The 17,986-nt window shown below is 39.9% G+C and overlaps 1 long non-coding RNA gene across 1 annotated transcript; it reads right to left on the reverse strand.

The window, feature by feature from the left end:
- Positions 1-511: 511 nt before the first annotated feature.
- LOC124995951 lies at positions 512-16,648 on the reverse strand. Its single transcript, XR_007110780.1, has 4 exons — positions 16,537-16,648; positions 15,723-15,774; positions 727-805; positions 512-600 (listed from the first exon to the last, which is right to left on the reverse strand). It is a non-coding gene; the product is annotated as an uncharacterized LOC124995951 (long non-coding RNA).
- Between the last annotated feature and the right edge of the window lie 1,338 nt (positions 16,649-17,986).

Genomic DNA, 17,986 nt, shown 5'->3' on the forward strand with positions numbered 1-17,986 from the left:
AAAGTCTAGCCCTGGAGTAGCGTGTTTTTAAGGCATGGAAGCAGCACTGCAGTGTCAAGGTGGGTCATCACAATAAACATCTTTTTCTCTTTCTTACTCAGAAAGACTTCTTTACTCACCCTCTTTAAAGGACCTCCCAAAAGATGTGCAGACAGACACTTCAGTGGACCAGCTAAGCTGTTGCTAGCAGACATGGTCTGTTATGAACCAAAGCCATTTCAGTCAACAGGATCGATCTAACGCAGAAAAAAAAAAGCCCCTGCTTGTGCGTGTGTGTGTGGTTTTTTTTTTTCTTCTTCTTCTCTGGATTGCTTCCAGCGGCGTCTAATCACCTCACTGCTCTGGTATAGATCTGAGTTCACCTTCCATTACAGCGTTACAGCGGCTGAATCATAATTGAAAAATTGATTACAGAATAATGACGTGACACTTGTTTAATCAAGACACTCCGAGCCAAGCAAATAAACCTACACATGCACATGCACACACTTTGTGGTGTGTGGATAATGAAAGCTGCAAGGTGAAAAGCACTTTATCAAATGAATGGCTGAAACAGTGCCGACCGTAGTTATTATCAGTCCAGGCTGGAGGCTGAGACTCCTGTGAAGACAGGGATGCAGTTGAGAGTAATCTCTAACTGGATTTAATTGCTAGGTAGAGAGGGGCTATAGGGAGGGTGGGGGCGATTGGGGGGGATTGCCATATTTATGAAAGTAAACACGATACCTCGCTTCCATGCTGCCGCCTCACATGTGGTTTCCCAATCTCAGGTCATCTTCCCTGCATCTGCACCTCATGAAGGCAACTGCTGGGGGAATAAAGTATTAATTATGGTTGCGCGGTTGAATGGTGTCTGGGGGTATCGGCGTGGCACCACATTTTAAGTTTTGCCCTTCATAATTCCTGTATGTTTGAGCTCGGATGCAGGACCGGGCACGTTTCTGGTCTGCGTTGATGCTCTCGGCCCTGAAGAAAGCCCTGCATCTGTATTCATGTATTCACAATAAGACAATGACCCTCTCTGTGGCTCCAGCAGGGAATAACACCAGCTGTTTGACATCCACACGGTGATCAATTTACTCTGCCACACAAACATGTTTGTTGCTGACCCCCCTCGTCTTTCTCTCTTATGTTTTTGTTTTTTTGTGACTTGCACTTCACAACAGACACCGTCTCTGAATCCCCGTATTGGTAAAGTAATCTCAGTTGTGATAATAGGGTCACTTGATATTTCGCGGTGGTGCACATTGCATCATTCATGGCACCTGCAGAACTCCGGGGGGAAAAAACACACGCTCTGCTCTTTTGTACATTTCCATTATGATAATTTTCAAGTCTCACTTTTTGGGTTAAATTTCCGACTGGTGCTTTATCATTTGCAGACTTAACCATACATCGGCTCACCTTGTTTTTAGTTTTTATTTTAATCTCCGTTTGATGTGCTCTTCCACGGAGGAGAGGTAGCTTAATGCACAGGTAAGAATTACAGGCGGGTTCCTGCAACCTGTCAGCCACACTTTCTTGTGGCTTACTAAGTAGAGCTGGCTGTTGTCGAAGATGAAGGGCCACTGTGAAGTTTTACATAAATGATCATGGATGATTTCTGCTCTCTGCACCAACCTTTGAACACAGGATGTGTTTCCAACGCAAGTAATTAACTCAGGGCATGGCCATTTTCATCCACAGTCTGTCAAACGCCTTGACGGAAAGTTACCATGAAACCATGAAAATGAAAAATCAATACTTTGCAATAACACATTGCCGACTGCATTATTCTAAATGTGTGTGTGTGTGTGTGTGTGTTGCAGTGATTACTTATATTGTGTAATGAGGTCATCGAAGCAAACTTAATTTGAGCCAAGTTCTGAAACAGTTTTGGCTCAACTCATAATTCAGAAGTGCCTCGGTTGAACCCATTGCTCTGCATAGAATATTTAATATTCTACGTCATTTATATAAAATGACAAAGCAACTTTTGTACAGCAGTGACTCTGAAGGTTTGTGTTTGTGTGTTTTTTATGTGGTCTGAAGACGTCATTCAGTTTTTCACTTCCTTTAAGATGGATCAAAGCAGGTGATAGACCAGATTGTGTCGCAGTGTGTGCTTGCGTGGGTAAGGTGATGTCTTCCATGACATTTGCACATTGTAATGTAAAAAATAAAATAAAAAGCACAATATTAACTACATGTCTCTAATGGACAAGTGAGGATTTTTTTGACAGACTGTCTTTCAGTTCAAAGTCTCATTCTCCTTTTGTCTATGCGTCTTTTTTCAGCTGTGATAGTTCTTAGTATATTTGGAAATGTCACTTTTGCAAGAGAAATATGAATAGAAAAATCTGCATTACTTTTCTCAATTTAATATATATAAAACAAATTAGTTACTTATGTGCACAGTAAATTACAGTGGGACAAGTACTGAACCCTGAAGGACACCTTTATTGACTATAGGGTACCAAACAAAGGTTTGGACTAAACGAGATTGAAGAAAACTGATTCATCAGTGCCTACAGTAAGCAGGTTATTTTATCCAGAAAAAACACAATCTGATGTCAGTATCACTTGGGAGAACTCTGAGAACTAACTAATCATCAAAAAGCAAATGTTTTTTCTGTTTTTTTTTTGTTTTTTTTTTCTGTATGAGCAATGAGTGCTCCATTACTTTTCGGTCCAATCACTGTCTTTCCACGAGTGCCCGGAGATTGAGCTCTACTCTAAAAGCTTCTGTGAAAAAGTAATACATTTGTCAGAAGATAAAGCAGACAGCATGACAGTAAGTATCAGTTCATTACAGAGTGACAGATGAAGCCCTGCCTCTGGATGTGTAAGCTGTCAAGTGAGCTAAAAAACAGCATTATCTACAGTTTACCTGCTTGTAATATGTGCAGCTAAAAAGGAGATTCATTATCAGTAATCACAGCTGTCAGTCGGAGACACTGGCAGAATAGACAACCAATATCAGGAAGTAGTCTAGTGGCTCCTCGGATACTGTCCCTCTGTGATCACAGGCATTTCTGAGATGTTAACAACATAGACGCTATAAGCTACTATTGATTAGTCATCATCAAAATTGCACCCAACGTCAGTGTGAACACAGTGACATTTTAACCTGCTGAGACCCTGCGTCCTCATATGGGGACGTTAAGTTTTATTGTGGCAGCCTATTCGGCTACATTTTAAACTTTTACCCTCATAACTAGATACTAGTAACAAACGAGCAGTTGAGCAGTTGAAACTTGTTTATGTTTTTATGTATTAACTTTTCTAGTTTAATATGACACGCAAACGTAACAAATTCCATAAATGGTAACGAGTTATAACTTCACTAATTAGCAGATACCCGTTTGAGGACATTGGGAATTCATTATCTGCAATTCTGTCTTTGCGCAGCCATGTTCAGTTTTATATTTTGTTACATATTGATGACCTTATTATAATATACAGTGAAATAATCCCCATGTCCACATACGAGGACATAATATTTTTTTTTTCCCAAAAAATACTTTTTGTTCAAAGCTGATACTTAGTTTTTATAGTTCTTAGGTCCTGCTCATCCCAAATACCTTGGAGAAATTAAAAATGCATACCAAACCAAAACTTAGATCTCAGGATCTCTTTGACCGTCTCATATGTTCTTACGGGTCTTTGGAGGATCCCAAACCTCACTTTGGGAACCGCTAGCACACAGTATTAGCTGTTGACTGATTGGCTAATAAAACCTCTGGCTGCTTCACAGCTCCAGTGATGCCTCCAGAGTCAGTGTAACCCCGATCATCTCGGTCTCACCGCCATCCGACAGTATCAGTGATGTAATGCTCATCCAGAGACAAATACAGATATATGATATTACATCATCTGTACTAAACCTGGGTAGAGAGCACACACTCGCGCACGCTGCACACACCCGCACGCCCATACACACATTTACGATAATTAAGCTTTTGCTGCTCAGCCTCCATTGTTGACATTCAGCAGCCTTTCAGAACTTTGAATGTGGTGCTAATTTGGCAACGATGGTGCCTTTTATCATTTAGCAGATGCTTTTCAATCATGGGTAATGCAGTGGGGGGAAAATGAGTATCTCAGGATAGTCTACAGGAGTTTGGTAAGTTGGCGGATTTTTTTTTGGTGGGAGGGGGGTTGAGGAAGCTTTCAATGTGTCTACACTCAGGGTGGGAATGACAAGACCAGGGTGCAGGAAGAAGCAATTACATCCCCTGAAGAGTTGTTTGACAGTTTTATAGTTCAACATCTATTTTCTCTATCCTCCATATCGACATCTGTCTGGGGGGAAAAGAGTGCCATTAGTTTCTCAAAAACATCTCAATAATTAATGTTATGCTTCTGAAAATTCTCTGAATGTGGTGGATAGAGACACTGGACCATTGTTTTCACACTGGTCGGAAGAATCAGCTTCTAGTTCCATAATATGAAAAAAGGTGCTTTGTGCTATTAAAAATCATTTTTGAAGAGTTTTAATGATCAAATGTAGACATGTTTCTTTTTATATATATATATATAAAATTAGATAACTTACAAACTGTTACTATAAAAAACTGACAACAAACAGAGTAAAATCAATATGTCAAGGATAAGATTTCAGTTTGCTACTTAATGGAGAATGAGGTTTCACAGCTGCAGGGCAATCGAGACATTGCAAAAAAAAAAAAAGGTAGCCTGTCTGTATAAACAATCTCAGCTAATCTAACAAGTGGAGAAGCGCAAAAACTGCATTTTGTCATCACAGCACTGCTCAAATTACAAATTATTTTTAGCACTTTTTATCCTCACGCGCAGGTCTAAGTTACCTTTGTGCTTATCGTCTCTGGTCCAGAGCCCAAGAAGGAAATGAGGCACCTCGGCAAGGCCATATGTCGTTTAGTTACACAAGTGATAAGGATGAATTTCCAGATATTGGAGTCCGGGACAGCAAATATTTACCTCTCCCTGCTAACATGCCAGCCAAAGTACAATTAAGCTCTATAACGTCTAAGGAATTGCTCCTAATGAAATTTAATGACAATCCGGCGAAGATGGGACAAAATCAATGCCAATTGTCTCATTTACTCATTAACAAAACAGCACATTTTTCTTTTGCCTGTTTCGTGAAGAAACTTTCCACTTAACCATGTTGGGAGTTTACTAACAGATTCACGTTTTTTTCTCAACTGTTTGATAATTTAACTAATAAATGTTGAATACTAACACAGATACATTCCCAAGAAGGCATAAAACACCTGATTCGCAAGGCTAAATGTTGTATGAGAGGTAATTTTTAGCCATTAAAATGAGATCATTTTAAAAGCACACTCTAGGTTATGATATCATCCATCCCATCACAGAGTAACGCTGACATTTCCCTTTGCAGCGTTTCAAATGCCTCAGGTCACACTCTCTCGGCCAAGTAGTTTCCTCTATACTTAACTGTTGGGCCTACATAAATCACAGTATATTGCACAAAGTGTCTTCAGTGTAAGCTGAGATGTTATTAATTAGCAGGTTGGGATTTGTTAGAGCCTGCAATATAAAGGGTATCCATCCGGTTCGCTGAGAGACATGATGCATCCAGTGTCAATTAAGTTAGACGGTTACAGTCATTCCCAATCTAAGGTTTGTTTGAACACATTTAATTCACATTTATATATCTCAAATTTAAAAATATCCTGTTGCTTTAATTGCAGGATCTGTTACATCTGCTGGTGGTAACGGTGTAAAACGTCGTGTGTTGCTCTGTAACAGCACAACAGTCGAAAAAAGAAATCCTTGCTGAACCATACTCATACTCACCACCAGAACTTAATTCCTCTGCTTACAGAAAACTAGATTTAGCAGCTTTAAAGGGTTTGTCTTCCTCATCCCCTTAGTACCCGTTGAGTTAATGCCTTTAAAAACACGTGAATTGGTTAATGCGTCTGTTTATAGACGTAATGCTACAGTTACTGTGAAAAAAATCCTGTGGCTGCAGTGTTCAGCTGATTAGAAGAGCCTAGGGTTGTTAAATATACACCAAATATAACCCACCATATCTTGAATGGTACCCAACTTGGTAAGTCAAATGAATTCTGCGGCTAAGATGGATTGGTGGTTACATCCGATGTGGTGGAGATGCAGATGAGGGTTTTTAGAGTTCATGAACATCAGTGTCACAGACTTAGTAAAAGTGTTGTTGTTGATTTTCAGATGTTAGCATGGCTTCCTGTTGGAGACATATTGTATTTCAGTTCTCCTTGATCTTGTACTGGAGTTGTCCCTGACTACATTTACATAGACATTAGCATTCTGCTAATAATAGCCCAATCAGAATAATAAAAAATACCTAGTGTAACCACCTCAGTCTGATCAGACTTCAGTCAGTGCACTGTTTCACATGGAGCACTGCTCTAGCCACTCTACTGTTGCACACGTTTGCAATAAAAAAAAGAAAAGAATATTTGAACCTGTGCATTATTTGAATAGGTTAATATTGAATGCAAAATGATAATAATAATGTACATTTGTATATAGCACTAGGCTGAGTTTAATATAGAACACATATAGTAGGTAGGGGGTTCCTACTTAATCTCTCCATCAGTTTGTGTCCTTGGTCTGCAAAACGTTCAAGACGCCTACCTTTGGTAATATGTTGAGTAGGAAAAAACTAGTATCTAGCATCAATGTAAATGATTGGTCTGATTGTTTCTCTCCAGGAATAAAATTAATTTGTTTTTTTCATGCATATTTTCTAACTTCAGGTGATGTGATGAGTTTCCAGGGACAGAAACATGGAGCTGGAAAAACAACCGGATGTTCGAACCACTGAATTAATTCAGTAATGTCATTAAAACTGGTGAAAACCCTCATCTTCTTCTCCTTCTTCATCCATCATATTTCTGGCAGATCTGATGCTCGGGATCTAATTTGCTCTCGTCAGGTCATTTCATTTAGTGTAAATCACGCAAATCTAAAATCTGGAAAACATTTGGAAACAACAGCCACTGACATCACTCACTGTGAAGGTGTTTCTCTGAGGAGATTTTCAAAATGACGTTGTGTGTGCGGTGCCGTGGCCTTGTGCACATCACTGCAGTGAGTTAAATCCACTAACTGGATGTTCATTGAACCACAATTGTCCAAGTCAAGTCGCTGCACTTAAAAAAATCCCCACCCCAAACCTGGTATCAGCAATCGTATCATGTTCAAAAGTGTATAATCACACGTTTCGCCCATTCTCACATTTAGTAGAATAAAAGCTGAATGCTGACTCACTGTCTGCAGGATCAAGCAGTGTGTGTGTGTGTGTGTGTGTGTGTGTGTGTGTGAACGTGACGATGTCCCTAATGAAGTGTCCACACTGTATATATACGATGGGAGTGTTTGCCACCCGCCTAGGATTTTCCCACGGAGCACATTTTGCATCTATACTGTTGTGACGCGCACACTTCCTTATAGGAGACCGGCGATGATGTATTACGGCTTTTGTGAGCAGTGAGAGTCCTTGTTGTCTCTCACAATTACGCGTGAGTGTCATCACTATTTAGCTGAACACCCTGTAATATTATTTCTGTTCACCGTGAATTAGGGACTGCGAAAATTACAGGCTGGAGGGCTGGCTCACGGTTTTATGAAGTTTAAGTGCTGATATTGATGGAAGGGTAATGGTAGTCCTCGGCCCTGAGTGTAAATAGTATCTAAGGTGATTACTCTTTCCTCACATGTGGAGAAAAAAAAACGGAGGTGGGGGAGGGGGGGGGGGGGGTGAAACGTGAGACGCAAAGTGTGAGAAAACAAACGAAAAGTGTCTGCCACAATTGGCCTAAGATTAAAAAAATCTATATATGCAAATAAAAGATAGAATTTTTTAAAAATAAAATTATTCTCACTTTTATTGTAAATATTGGTATATTCCAAAATATTTAATTATATGCTATAAATATAATATTTGATACCACAAATACTTATTGTTGACTTGAGATACTGTACTGTATACTTAAGACGCTGATACTAAATATAGCTTTTATTTGTCATAGATGTATTTTTTGACTAATTTACAGTGTCTTAATATTTCTTCTTCTGGGTGGATGGAGTGAGACATGTTGTTGTTTGTGTTTAAATGAGCCACGTCTTAATCTGTCTAAATCTATGTTTCTAACATTGCTCTACCTCCAGTGTTTTTACAACAATACGCAACTTTTCAGATTCACCGGTGGGGGAAAAAAAAAAAAAAAACATTCAAATTAAAAAAGAAATAAAATCTTAGCTTTAAAATAAAATAAAATGCAAAATGCGTATATCTGCGCGAGTCTGCGGCGACAAAGCCACCGCGACCAAAGTGTCTGGAGCACTTCTACGGCTGACTGTGTGATCTTAAGATCTGGCAGTGGTCCACGATCTGTTCAGCATCGCTCCACAGCTGAGGACTCGCCGTCACGGAAACGCAGCCTTGACGTTGCTACATTTCCAATCAATCTGCCTGGCAGCTCCTCTGTTCACAGTTAAGCATCTGTTAAATTGTTTTGGTTAATTTATATCTGGAGGCTCTCGTTACGCGGAGCTCCCTAAAAAGCTCTCTTGACACCCATGTCGAAGGGTTAAGGTTTTTGATTTTCATCAGCGAGCTGTTCTGCCTCCTTCCCCCCCTTCCCTCCCTCCTTCCCTCCCTCCCTCCTCCTCCTCCTCCTTCGCCCCGCTCTTGCATTTGGCCTCCTCTCTCTCTGCTGAACATATAGCTGATATCTTTCAATCAAGAGCTCTCCTGTCCTTGCAATCACAGTGTCATTGTTCGTCTCATGTTGTGGAAAGCTCTTTTGACAGAGCGCTGTGATGAATCACCTGGCTAAGGCTTTTGGAAAAGAAGCCTTCAGATCCCATCGCCCCCTTTTTTCATAGAGTTGGAAAAAAACAACATTCAATTCATTTCTCCTGCTCTTTCATGTCTCCTGCTGCTTTTTTCGCTTCGTACACAGTGTTTTAAAAGTTATTCACTGCAAACCCTTCTCTTTTCTTCTCGCTGGGCTTCGCAAAGCAAATATCTGGCGGGTTTAACTCATAAAGGAAGCGCTTTTACTTGCTTAAGGTGCTGACGGCAAGGCACACTCTGTTATGTTGGAGGCTTAGAAAAACAAAACTTCGCAGGGTAAGTCTCAGCCGCCAAATTAAGTGGCAGAGGCTTCTAATTCTTCTCTGCTCACCCTGTGGAAAAATGAATCCCCGCACTCTTTTGTCCGGGTAAGCCGTAGCAATGTTGAGAAACCTGTGCTCTTTTTCAAGTTTGTCATGAAATTCTGCAGCTTTTTTTTTTTTTTTTTTTTTTTTTTTCCTCTTATATCAACTCCTAAAAGTGAAAAGAGGGACAAATATAAACTTGCAGGAGGAGCGTGTGAGCACATGATCGGGTCCGGGGTGAGTGTTTTTCAAAAGGCTGAACACATCATAGAGGAAACCGACTGTGGGAGACGTACAAATGACACTCCCTCAAACTAGGCAAAAAAAAAAAAAAAGTGATTTAGAGCACCTGCGATTTGACTACATGAGAGCACGTCGTGTTTTTCACAGCCTTCCGATAGGCTGCTAATAAACACAGATACACATGTGCAACATATATCAGTATCTGACTCACTTTAAGGAACTGATTAGCAGCGTTACTTAGAAGGGGTGGGGTAAAGGTGAGCGATCTCACGCATGGCAGCCGAAGGGAATTTATAGATCCAGACACAGTGTACCTGCCAGCTGTGCAGCCGTCACTCCGCCCTCTGAAACGCAGACATCCCTGAGTGATGGGATACAAACTTTTGGAGAGGCCTCCAAACGCTTAACCCTAACCAAACACTGCGAACTTCAGTGACACACAGATCAAATAATCGTATATTTATACATCGAGAAATTCCTGACCACACCAAACACAGCAGTGATCTGCCAAACACCTCGGGGCACAACTTTTTATACACTACAGAGCAATTAAAACACCCCATTGCAGCAGCATACAGTACAGGGTAATTATAATGTAGTCTTGATTAATGTCGTTTGGAAACAGTGTAAGTACAGCTCAAAACTATTGCATACACGAAACTGGATATTAAACAAGTTCGTGAGACTTTAAACGGACGTTTTTGTTTTTTTTTTCTGTGTGTGAGAGCGCATTTAAACCGATGCTTTCAAAAGTGTTTTTGAGAAATTCCTATTTCTCAGAGCCCGAAATGTGAATGAGCACGGGGCATGTTTCAACATTTCAACGGGGGAGCACTGTTATTTTGTCACAATTATTTTTTAGAGCTTCTTTCATGGCTGCACTGAATGAAGCGATCTGTACAATTAAGACGCAAAAAGCTTCAGCAATGTGAAGTTCGGAGACCTGGACAAACCCTTTGCTGTCTGCAGCGGGAGGCCCGACACCTGGGCAAACACTGCAGCCCAATGATCTGTCATCAGGTATGGAAACCAGCACCAACCTGGTCGCTTTTGTCAGCGCACAAAAGAAAATGCCTCAAATTAATTTAGCACTCGGCATTCATCTTGTGTTGAGGCTTAAGACCTCATCTAAGCTTGCGAAACAGCAAGGAGCTCATGGGGCTTCATGTAAGAATTTTGGCTCATAGGTGAAGCCAAACACTGTTAAGACGTGACATGTTGACTGTCTAGTGAAGTATGTGTATCCTGTTAATTCAGACAGTTGGTAATACCTGGGATCTACAAAGCCCTCAGATGTACTCCTGTGTGTACTTCTTCTCTGATCTCTTTTACTCAGCCATTCCTCCACAATACCAGACCTCTTGAGGACATACAAGATAATTGTCCTTCAGCCTTCTCTCTCCCACAGACGACTTCAAACAGAGCATTGCCAATTGCAGATTATGTCGAGCGTCGCGGTGAGGACTTCTAGGGAGCTCAATGATGACATGTTGAGTTTTGTGGGGGCTGTCGAGGTGACGCGCTCTTCAGACCTGCACTAAATATGCACAGGGTCTGGAATGCAAATGATTAATATGCAGACAGATTTAATGCCGATAGTCATACTATTTAGATCTTGATTGGATAAAAAAAAGAAGGTAAACAAATGTATATGTACGAAAAATGACTGTACATTGCTGTAGGTGATAAAAGGAGATAATGTAACCCCAGGCAATTATAAATTACACTATTTTTATACTACAGCAAAATTCATCTAGGGATGAGCCATGGGATAAACTACAGTAAATGCCCAATCGTGATTTTTATCAACACATTTCTCTACCAACAGTATGTGAAAACTAAACCAATGAGGAAATGACCAAATCTGCAGTTCCTAAAATGTCCACTTGAGGCTGGCATTAAAACTGGGACAGTCCCCACAGAACTCATGTTAAGTTGTCAAACTTTACAGCAGGAATGAACATGTCTACAGAGTCTGGTGTTTGAAGTAAATTTCAACAGAAATTTCATTGAAGCCTAAACTTGCGTATGAACCATAAGGGGTGTGGCCTCTTTGAGTGACAGGTGGTTGGAGTCACAGGCTGCTAGTCATCTGCCTCGATGTTGCCTGTCTGGCTTAGCTTCTCTCAAGCTTCACCTCTTTGACAGGTTTTGAAGTCGGGAGCTAGGTAAAGTAAGGCCACCGCCTACCCAAGATGGCGACTGCCAGAGCTGCTGCGCTGAGCTTCAAAATTGCTTTTCAGAAATCCAACAACATAATGACACAAACTTAATTTTTTATGTTTGAGTGCTCAAAGACTTTGACTTAAAGGGTGAGATTCAAAATACTAATCTGGTGTCCAGTGTGAAAGTCCAGCACATTATACACTTATTAGGGGTTTTACCATTTTTCAGGGCCAGGGACCCCCAAACAGATTAAGTAGAAACCCCCTACCTGCTATATGTGTTCTATATTTAACTCAGCCTAGTACTATTTATAAATACAGTATTATTATAATTTTGCATTTAATATTAAGCCATCCCGTATCCCTTTACCAAAATATTCATGTCAATGTGTATTGAAAGAAATGTAAATTTGTGGGGTAAAATTAAAATATATATATAAAAAATGGCTAATCAACCAAAGATTTTGCGACCCCCATTCAGTACCTCCACGGACCCCCTAGGGGTCGTGGACCCCCTGTTGAAGACCTGTGATTTACACTATTCACTTCCCTACAAGTTGCATATCTGTAGCAGTATACCACTTGCACATGCAGTAATCAAGCCCCCAGTTCATTTTCTCTGTCTTTTATGTAAACTAAATTATGTTACATTGTATTTTACAAATTCTCTTTAAATTCGCCTAACCTTGCTGAATGTCTGAAGCAAACTGGCAGCAAATAAATAATAATAATTAAAAAAAAAACCTATAATTTGTGTACAATGGCCTTTTACAAGCTTAATTTGTATTAAACCTGCAGCTACGAATACATACTTTTGTTGCAGGTATGACTGCTATACATTACCACAAAGCATAGCACAAAAGGAGTAACCTGAGTGCCATTTCCATGGTAACACCATGTGGCTTGGCTGCAATCAGCGCTGCATAGCTACAGCTGTCACACAAAGCCATTCAGACAGTCAAATGACGAGAGACCTTGAGAGTAACGCGGACAGAGAGCCAGTGTGACAGGGCCTTTTCTTCTTAGTGGTGCATTATAAGGCACGCTGCTCAGACTTGATCGCACACCAGTGGAACTCATCTTAAGCTCTTTAAACTAGCCAGTAATCCACCAATATGTGCAATGTGACATGAATCTTTTGGCTGGAAAGGAGGGCATGCTACTGCATCGCATTCAGGTCACCTAATTCCTTGTCAGCGTTATCCATCCCACATCCATGTTATTATTCTTAACAATACTTGCTTTCAGATCAAGCACTTAAAAGGGAGTTAGTGTATCATCTGGATTTACTTGAATGGCAGGAGAATCGCACATCAACACGCAATGCCAGATACAACTAAAAACATATTTTCACCGTGACTCGTTTAATTTTCTCGTTCATTGCATCATATACAGCTACTACTGAATTTAAAGATTATGTGTTGACAAAGGGACAGTTGATGCGTGGCATTTCTCTCAGTACTTGGAGAATGATCCAGTTGCTAGTTTGTACCTTCATGCTCCTACATCTTATCAACAATGAAGCACATGTGCCTCTTTAAGTTGTTCACCGGCGGAAATATTTGCTTAACATTTTCTCTTAAGGCTCCGATCCACCTGTACTTGTAGCAGCTTTTATTGAATTTAGGAACAAAATGAACTTTAATTTGCCATTAAATCTGGGATTATGTGTACGCAGCAATAAAGCGTTCGCATTGCACATGTGTGGTCTCTGTTCATTCTAACTCAAAACCGTGCAGAGGAGGGTGGAGAGGGTATGTCTGGAAAATAATACAGGAAAAGTGAGATCTTGAGGGTTGAGCGATCTGTAGTACTAGCAACTCCCATAAGCCGTTTGGTTGTCGTGTTTTACTTTGTGCGGTTGTCAGCTGTTGTAACTCATAACATAGGTTAACATAAACTGTACATAGAGACATCAAGTGGCTTTGTGTCTTTTTCCTCTTTTGGACTATGCTATAAACCAGGGGTCTTCAATGTTTTTCAAACCAAACTGATAGAGATTAAGTAGGGACCCCCTACCTAGTGTATGTGTTCTATATTAAACTCAGCCTAGTGCTATTTATAAATATACAGTATTATTATCATTTTGCATTTAATATTAAGCTATCCCTTATCCCTTTACTAAAATATTCATATTAATGTGTATTGAAAGATATTTGAATTTGTGGGGAAAAACTAAAAAAAAATAATATTTATACATATATAAAAAATGGCTAATCAACCAAAGATTTTGCGAACCCCCCTAGGGGTCACAGACCCCCTGTTGAAGACCTATGCTATAAATCATTTAATCATACTGTCTTTTACATGCAAAGTGTTTGGTATAAAGAAATGTTTCATTAAGATGCATGGAACACTTTTTAAAATATGTAACGCATGAAAAAAATATCAACAAAAGCATAAAGTTTGCATGTGTTTGTTAAAGACAGTGGAGAATAAAGGCAGCTAAACGTGTTACCTTTCTACTATAATTGTTTTGTAGTAGTGTGTGGATTTATTATTGTCATGGCTGCCTTCTTTCAATAAACTAATAATTATAAAAAAAAAAATGTCCCCAAAACTATGAAGGTGATTAATAAGAAGTTATTTATCATTCAGTCCCCAGTTGACAAATCCTTCCCAGATTTCCTTCTATGTATCCAGAAGATGAACAATATACTTTGTCAGCTAACCCAGTCTCATGGCTGGCTTCCCTGCAGGTTTCTATTCAGCGACAGGTTAGCCACAAGGGCAGATTAAGCTTTCTCCCCTCCCCAATCATCCAGTAATACCAGCAGGCTGTATAGAGCCCATGTTGGGTTTTGCCTGTTGAATGGTGGCTTATGGCAGCTAAAGACCTCTAGAGGGGGAATCCTGAGGGGATTACTCTCACGTTCTCCGTGAAGTGGGAAATCAAAACAGTCTTGAGCGTCTGGGGATGATCTCAAACATCCAGCATTCCCCCGCATGCACGCACACACCCAAACTCATGACATCCACACTCATTTGCCACCACGGACAATTACACAGCCCCACAGACACACACATGTAAACTTTAAGGATATTGGACCCTCCCATCCCTTTTACCCATTGACACCCAGGGTTTTGATACCCAAGTATAGCCGTCTAACAACGGCCAACTCCACTCTGAGAGGATTAGTGTAAGTCGGACTGATAATGAAATCATGGACTGAGTAGCTCTTGGGAGGATTTTATACAAAAGAGAGCCGAATTACTTTGTCTTTTCTTCTTTCACTTCCTTTATTCTCTATGGTGAGAACATTAAGAACAGTATGAATTCTGCAGCGCATGTCACCCTGTGGCCCCCCGTCCCTCTGTGCAGGGAACCCCAACATTTCGACCATCCATAAAGAAACTGCTTAGCCTACTCTCATCAGCAGCGGAACACATCGTCATGGCATTAATCTGCTGTAAGGCCTGCATCTTCTTTCACCACAAGAATTCGCCCTGGGATTACACAGCCTATCCTGCATAAATAGATTATTGCACCAACGAGGTACAAAAACTAGGCTGTGCCATGGTGAATTGTCAAGTGTCATCATGAATTTCTAAATTATCATAGAGACGCAATGAAGTGGGTCTTAATTTCTGCCCCACTTCTCTTAGTGGCGGTATCGTTGTAAGTGAACTTTTTGAGCGTAATTAAGAACACATTTGTTAATCAGGAAGGTCCTATGCAGCTTACACAATAAAACTATTAGGTGTAAATTATAAGCACAGTTGTTATGGAATATGGTATTATATAAAATAAAAAGTCAAAAATCAGCTGTAGTGAACATTTGACATTTAAAGATGATGACTGCAGTGAATAAAGCGACGAGGAAGGTGTGTATAGAAAGTTTTTGTATATATATCTATACTATTGGGTCTTAAACTTTTATGTATGTATGGTTTTAAACATATCGTGTTAAATACGGTCCGATGTCATTACACTTCCCTTTCGTGGATTTCCTTTCACCACATCATTCAGTGGTTTCTCAGATCATGTCAAATAACAATAATCTAAGATGTAATAATAATAATAATAATAATAATAATAATAATAATAATAATATCTAAGATTTCATGTAACATCATGGAATATCATGTCCCATACGGCATTACGTCCGTTCACATTTTGTCATGGCAAGTGCCCGTAACCATGAACAGGAACTGTGTAGAGGTGGTTCAAACCTGTAAGTATCCGGGCCAACATCTGGATCACAAACTGGACTGGTGGGCTAACCTAGAATACAAAAAAAATAAATAAATAAAGTCCAGAGATGTCTCTATTTCCTCAGAAGGCTAAGATACCAGACTACCTTTGCCAGATATCTGTGGTGTGTGTCCATGTCTATCTATATATGTCTATGTGGTGTCTATCTCATCATGACACTTTTATGAAATTTCAAATTCTATGATGTAATCATGGAGTTACATCTCTTTTTATACCATTCCATAAAACATCAGTTCACTTTGTGTCATGCCAAGAAATTTTATGTCACATTATGTCATTTCATCCAATGTCATGTTAGGAAGGGTCATGCCACATTACATGATGTCATAGAACTATGTCACATCTTAGATTGTCGTATTATCTTCTGCCACACAATGAAATGATGGAACGTTATCTCGTAGATCATCGTGTCACAATAGAGGGTATGCACTGACGTCACTGACGACCGGGACCACGCCCCCCTGAGTGGCAAAACACGGTGAAACGTATCAGTAAATACTTTTATCAGATCAATTTGAGGACAATTGAACTCCATATGAACTAGTATGGGTTTGAAAAAGTGGATTAGGCTCAGTCTCAGTTAGTTTCAGTTACTTTTAAGTCATTTCAGTTATGATAAATGTAGCTAGATAAAAGATGCTAACGCTAAAGAGCTTTACTGAGAAGTAACGTTAGCCATATAATACTGTAGCGACCGGACGTTAAGAGGAAAACTTAAAAAGTAACTTAAGGTATGACTTAATCAAAAAATAAAGCATAAATTAATATTACCTGACATGAAATGTGAACAACAACACCAGGTTTTGGTGCCTGGAGTCCACTTGTTTCTTCTCAGTGCAGCGATCCATTTACCACCCAGTGGCCGTAACCATGGAGACTTCGCTTGCTCTGACGTCACATGCATATATATATATATATATATATATATATATATATGTAATGCCAGATCTTAAATGCCACAACATTATATCATTGAATATTATGTCGCATTCTGTCATTTCATGAAATGTCATGTGACACTGTATGATTTGATTAAAACGCAGTGTAACATTATATTTCCATGGGATGTTTTGTCTGTATCATGCCATGGATTGTCACGGTACATTATCTAATGTCAAGTCATTTCATATTATGTAATGCCCCTCTATGTTCATGTCATGTTGTGTAGTGTTATGGTACATAATGTCATGTACAATGGCCTGTCGTATCATGTCACGTTATCTCATGTTGTAGTGTTTTACCCTTTCATTTTGTGATTTCGTGTGCACAGATTTAGAAGGAATGTATTTATAGGCTCCCCATTAGAAGCCAAACTACATTCAGTGGAACATCATTCAAGGACCTGTCCACCCACATCATCACATCATCAAAAGAGGATTTTGAATCTTAGGAAGTTATCTTTTAGCATTTACAATTGCAGTGAGTCATGCACAAACAGCCTTTCAACTCGCTTTGAAGCAACGCAACCATAAACAGCTGTTACTTGTGAAAAGAAGGTGACATTTCTGTTTGGCAAACATTTGTAAATGACTTGTCCTTTCTAAGCGTCGGTCATAGAATAAAGATTTCCTTGAAGTGTCAAGTCACAGTTCCTGGTAAAACTGACCTGCAGCTTATGCACAAAAAGCATTGGGAGAAATGTAGGTCAAAAGCTAATTACGTGGTCTGGCAAGTGGGGCTTATATCAAGAAATTTCTCAAGGACTGCCGCAGATCTGCCTGCACATGCTTGTTCAAAACATGTACCATGTGATCCATTAGTCTATTATTTGTTTGGGTATGGGATACAGTCACACCTTCACCTCATGAACTCAATGGTCTTCAAAAGCCAAAGTCCAAATGTCAGTGCGAGCTGTCACGACGCTTTTGTTGACTTAAATCAAAGGCAGAATACAACAAGGGCAATCACATTTGTCAAACCCATCCCTTGTGGAGGGTCTCACAGAAGAGCAGCAATTTAGGGATCAGGAAGGGAGAGCCACCTGTTGAGAGACAGAGGGTAAAAAAGAATCTGCAGGCCTTCCCAGCATGCCTCTGTTCATAGCCAGGAAGTACAGTTTCAGAGCTTAATGTTGCATTCCACAAGTTGCCTCAACTGTGATCTCACAGGAATGCTGCTCTCTAAGTGTGTGAGATTAATATTTAACACAACATTGGTAGAAAATGCTGCTCGGAGTCTGGGTGTTTGAATGGCTGTGTTTTCACAAGAGCTCGGGCTGCCT

Source organism: Mugil cephalus, chromosome 18 (assembly GCF_022458985.1).
Source record: "Mugil cephalus isolate CIBA_MC_2020 chromosome 18, CIBA_Mcephalus_1.1, whole genome shotgun sequence".
NCBI classification, from domain to species: domain Eukaryota; kingdom Metazoa; phylum Chordata; class Actinopteri; order Mugiliformes; family Mugilidae; genus Mugil; species Mugil cephalus.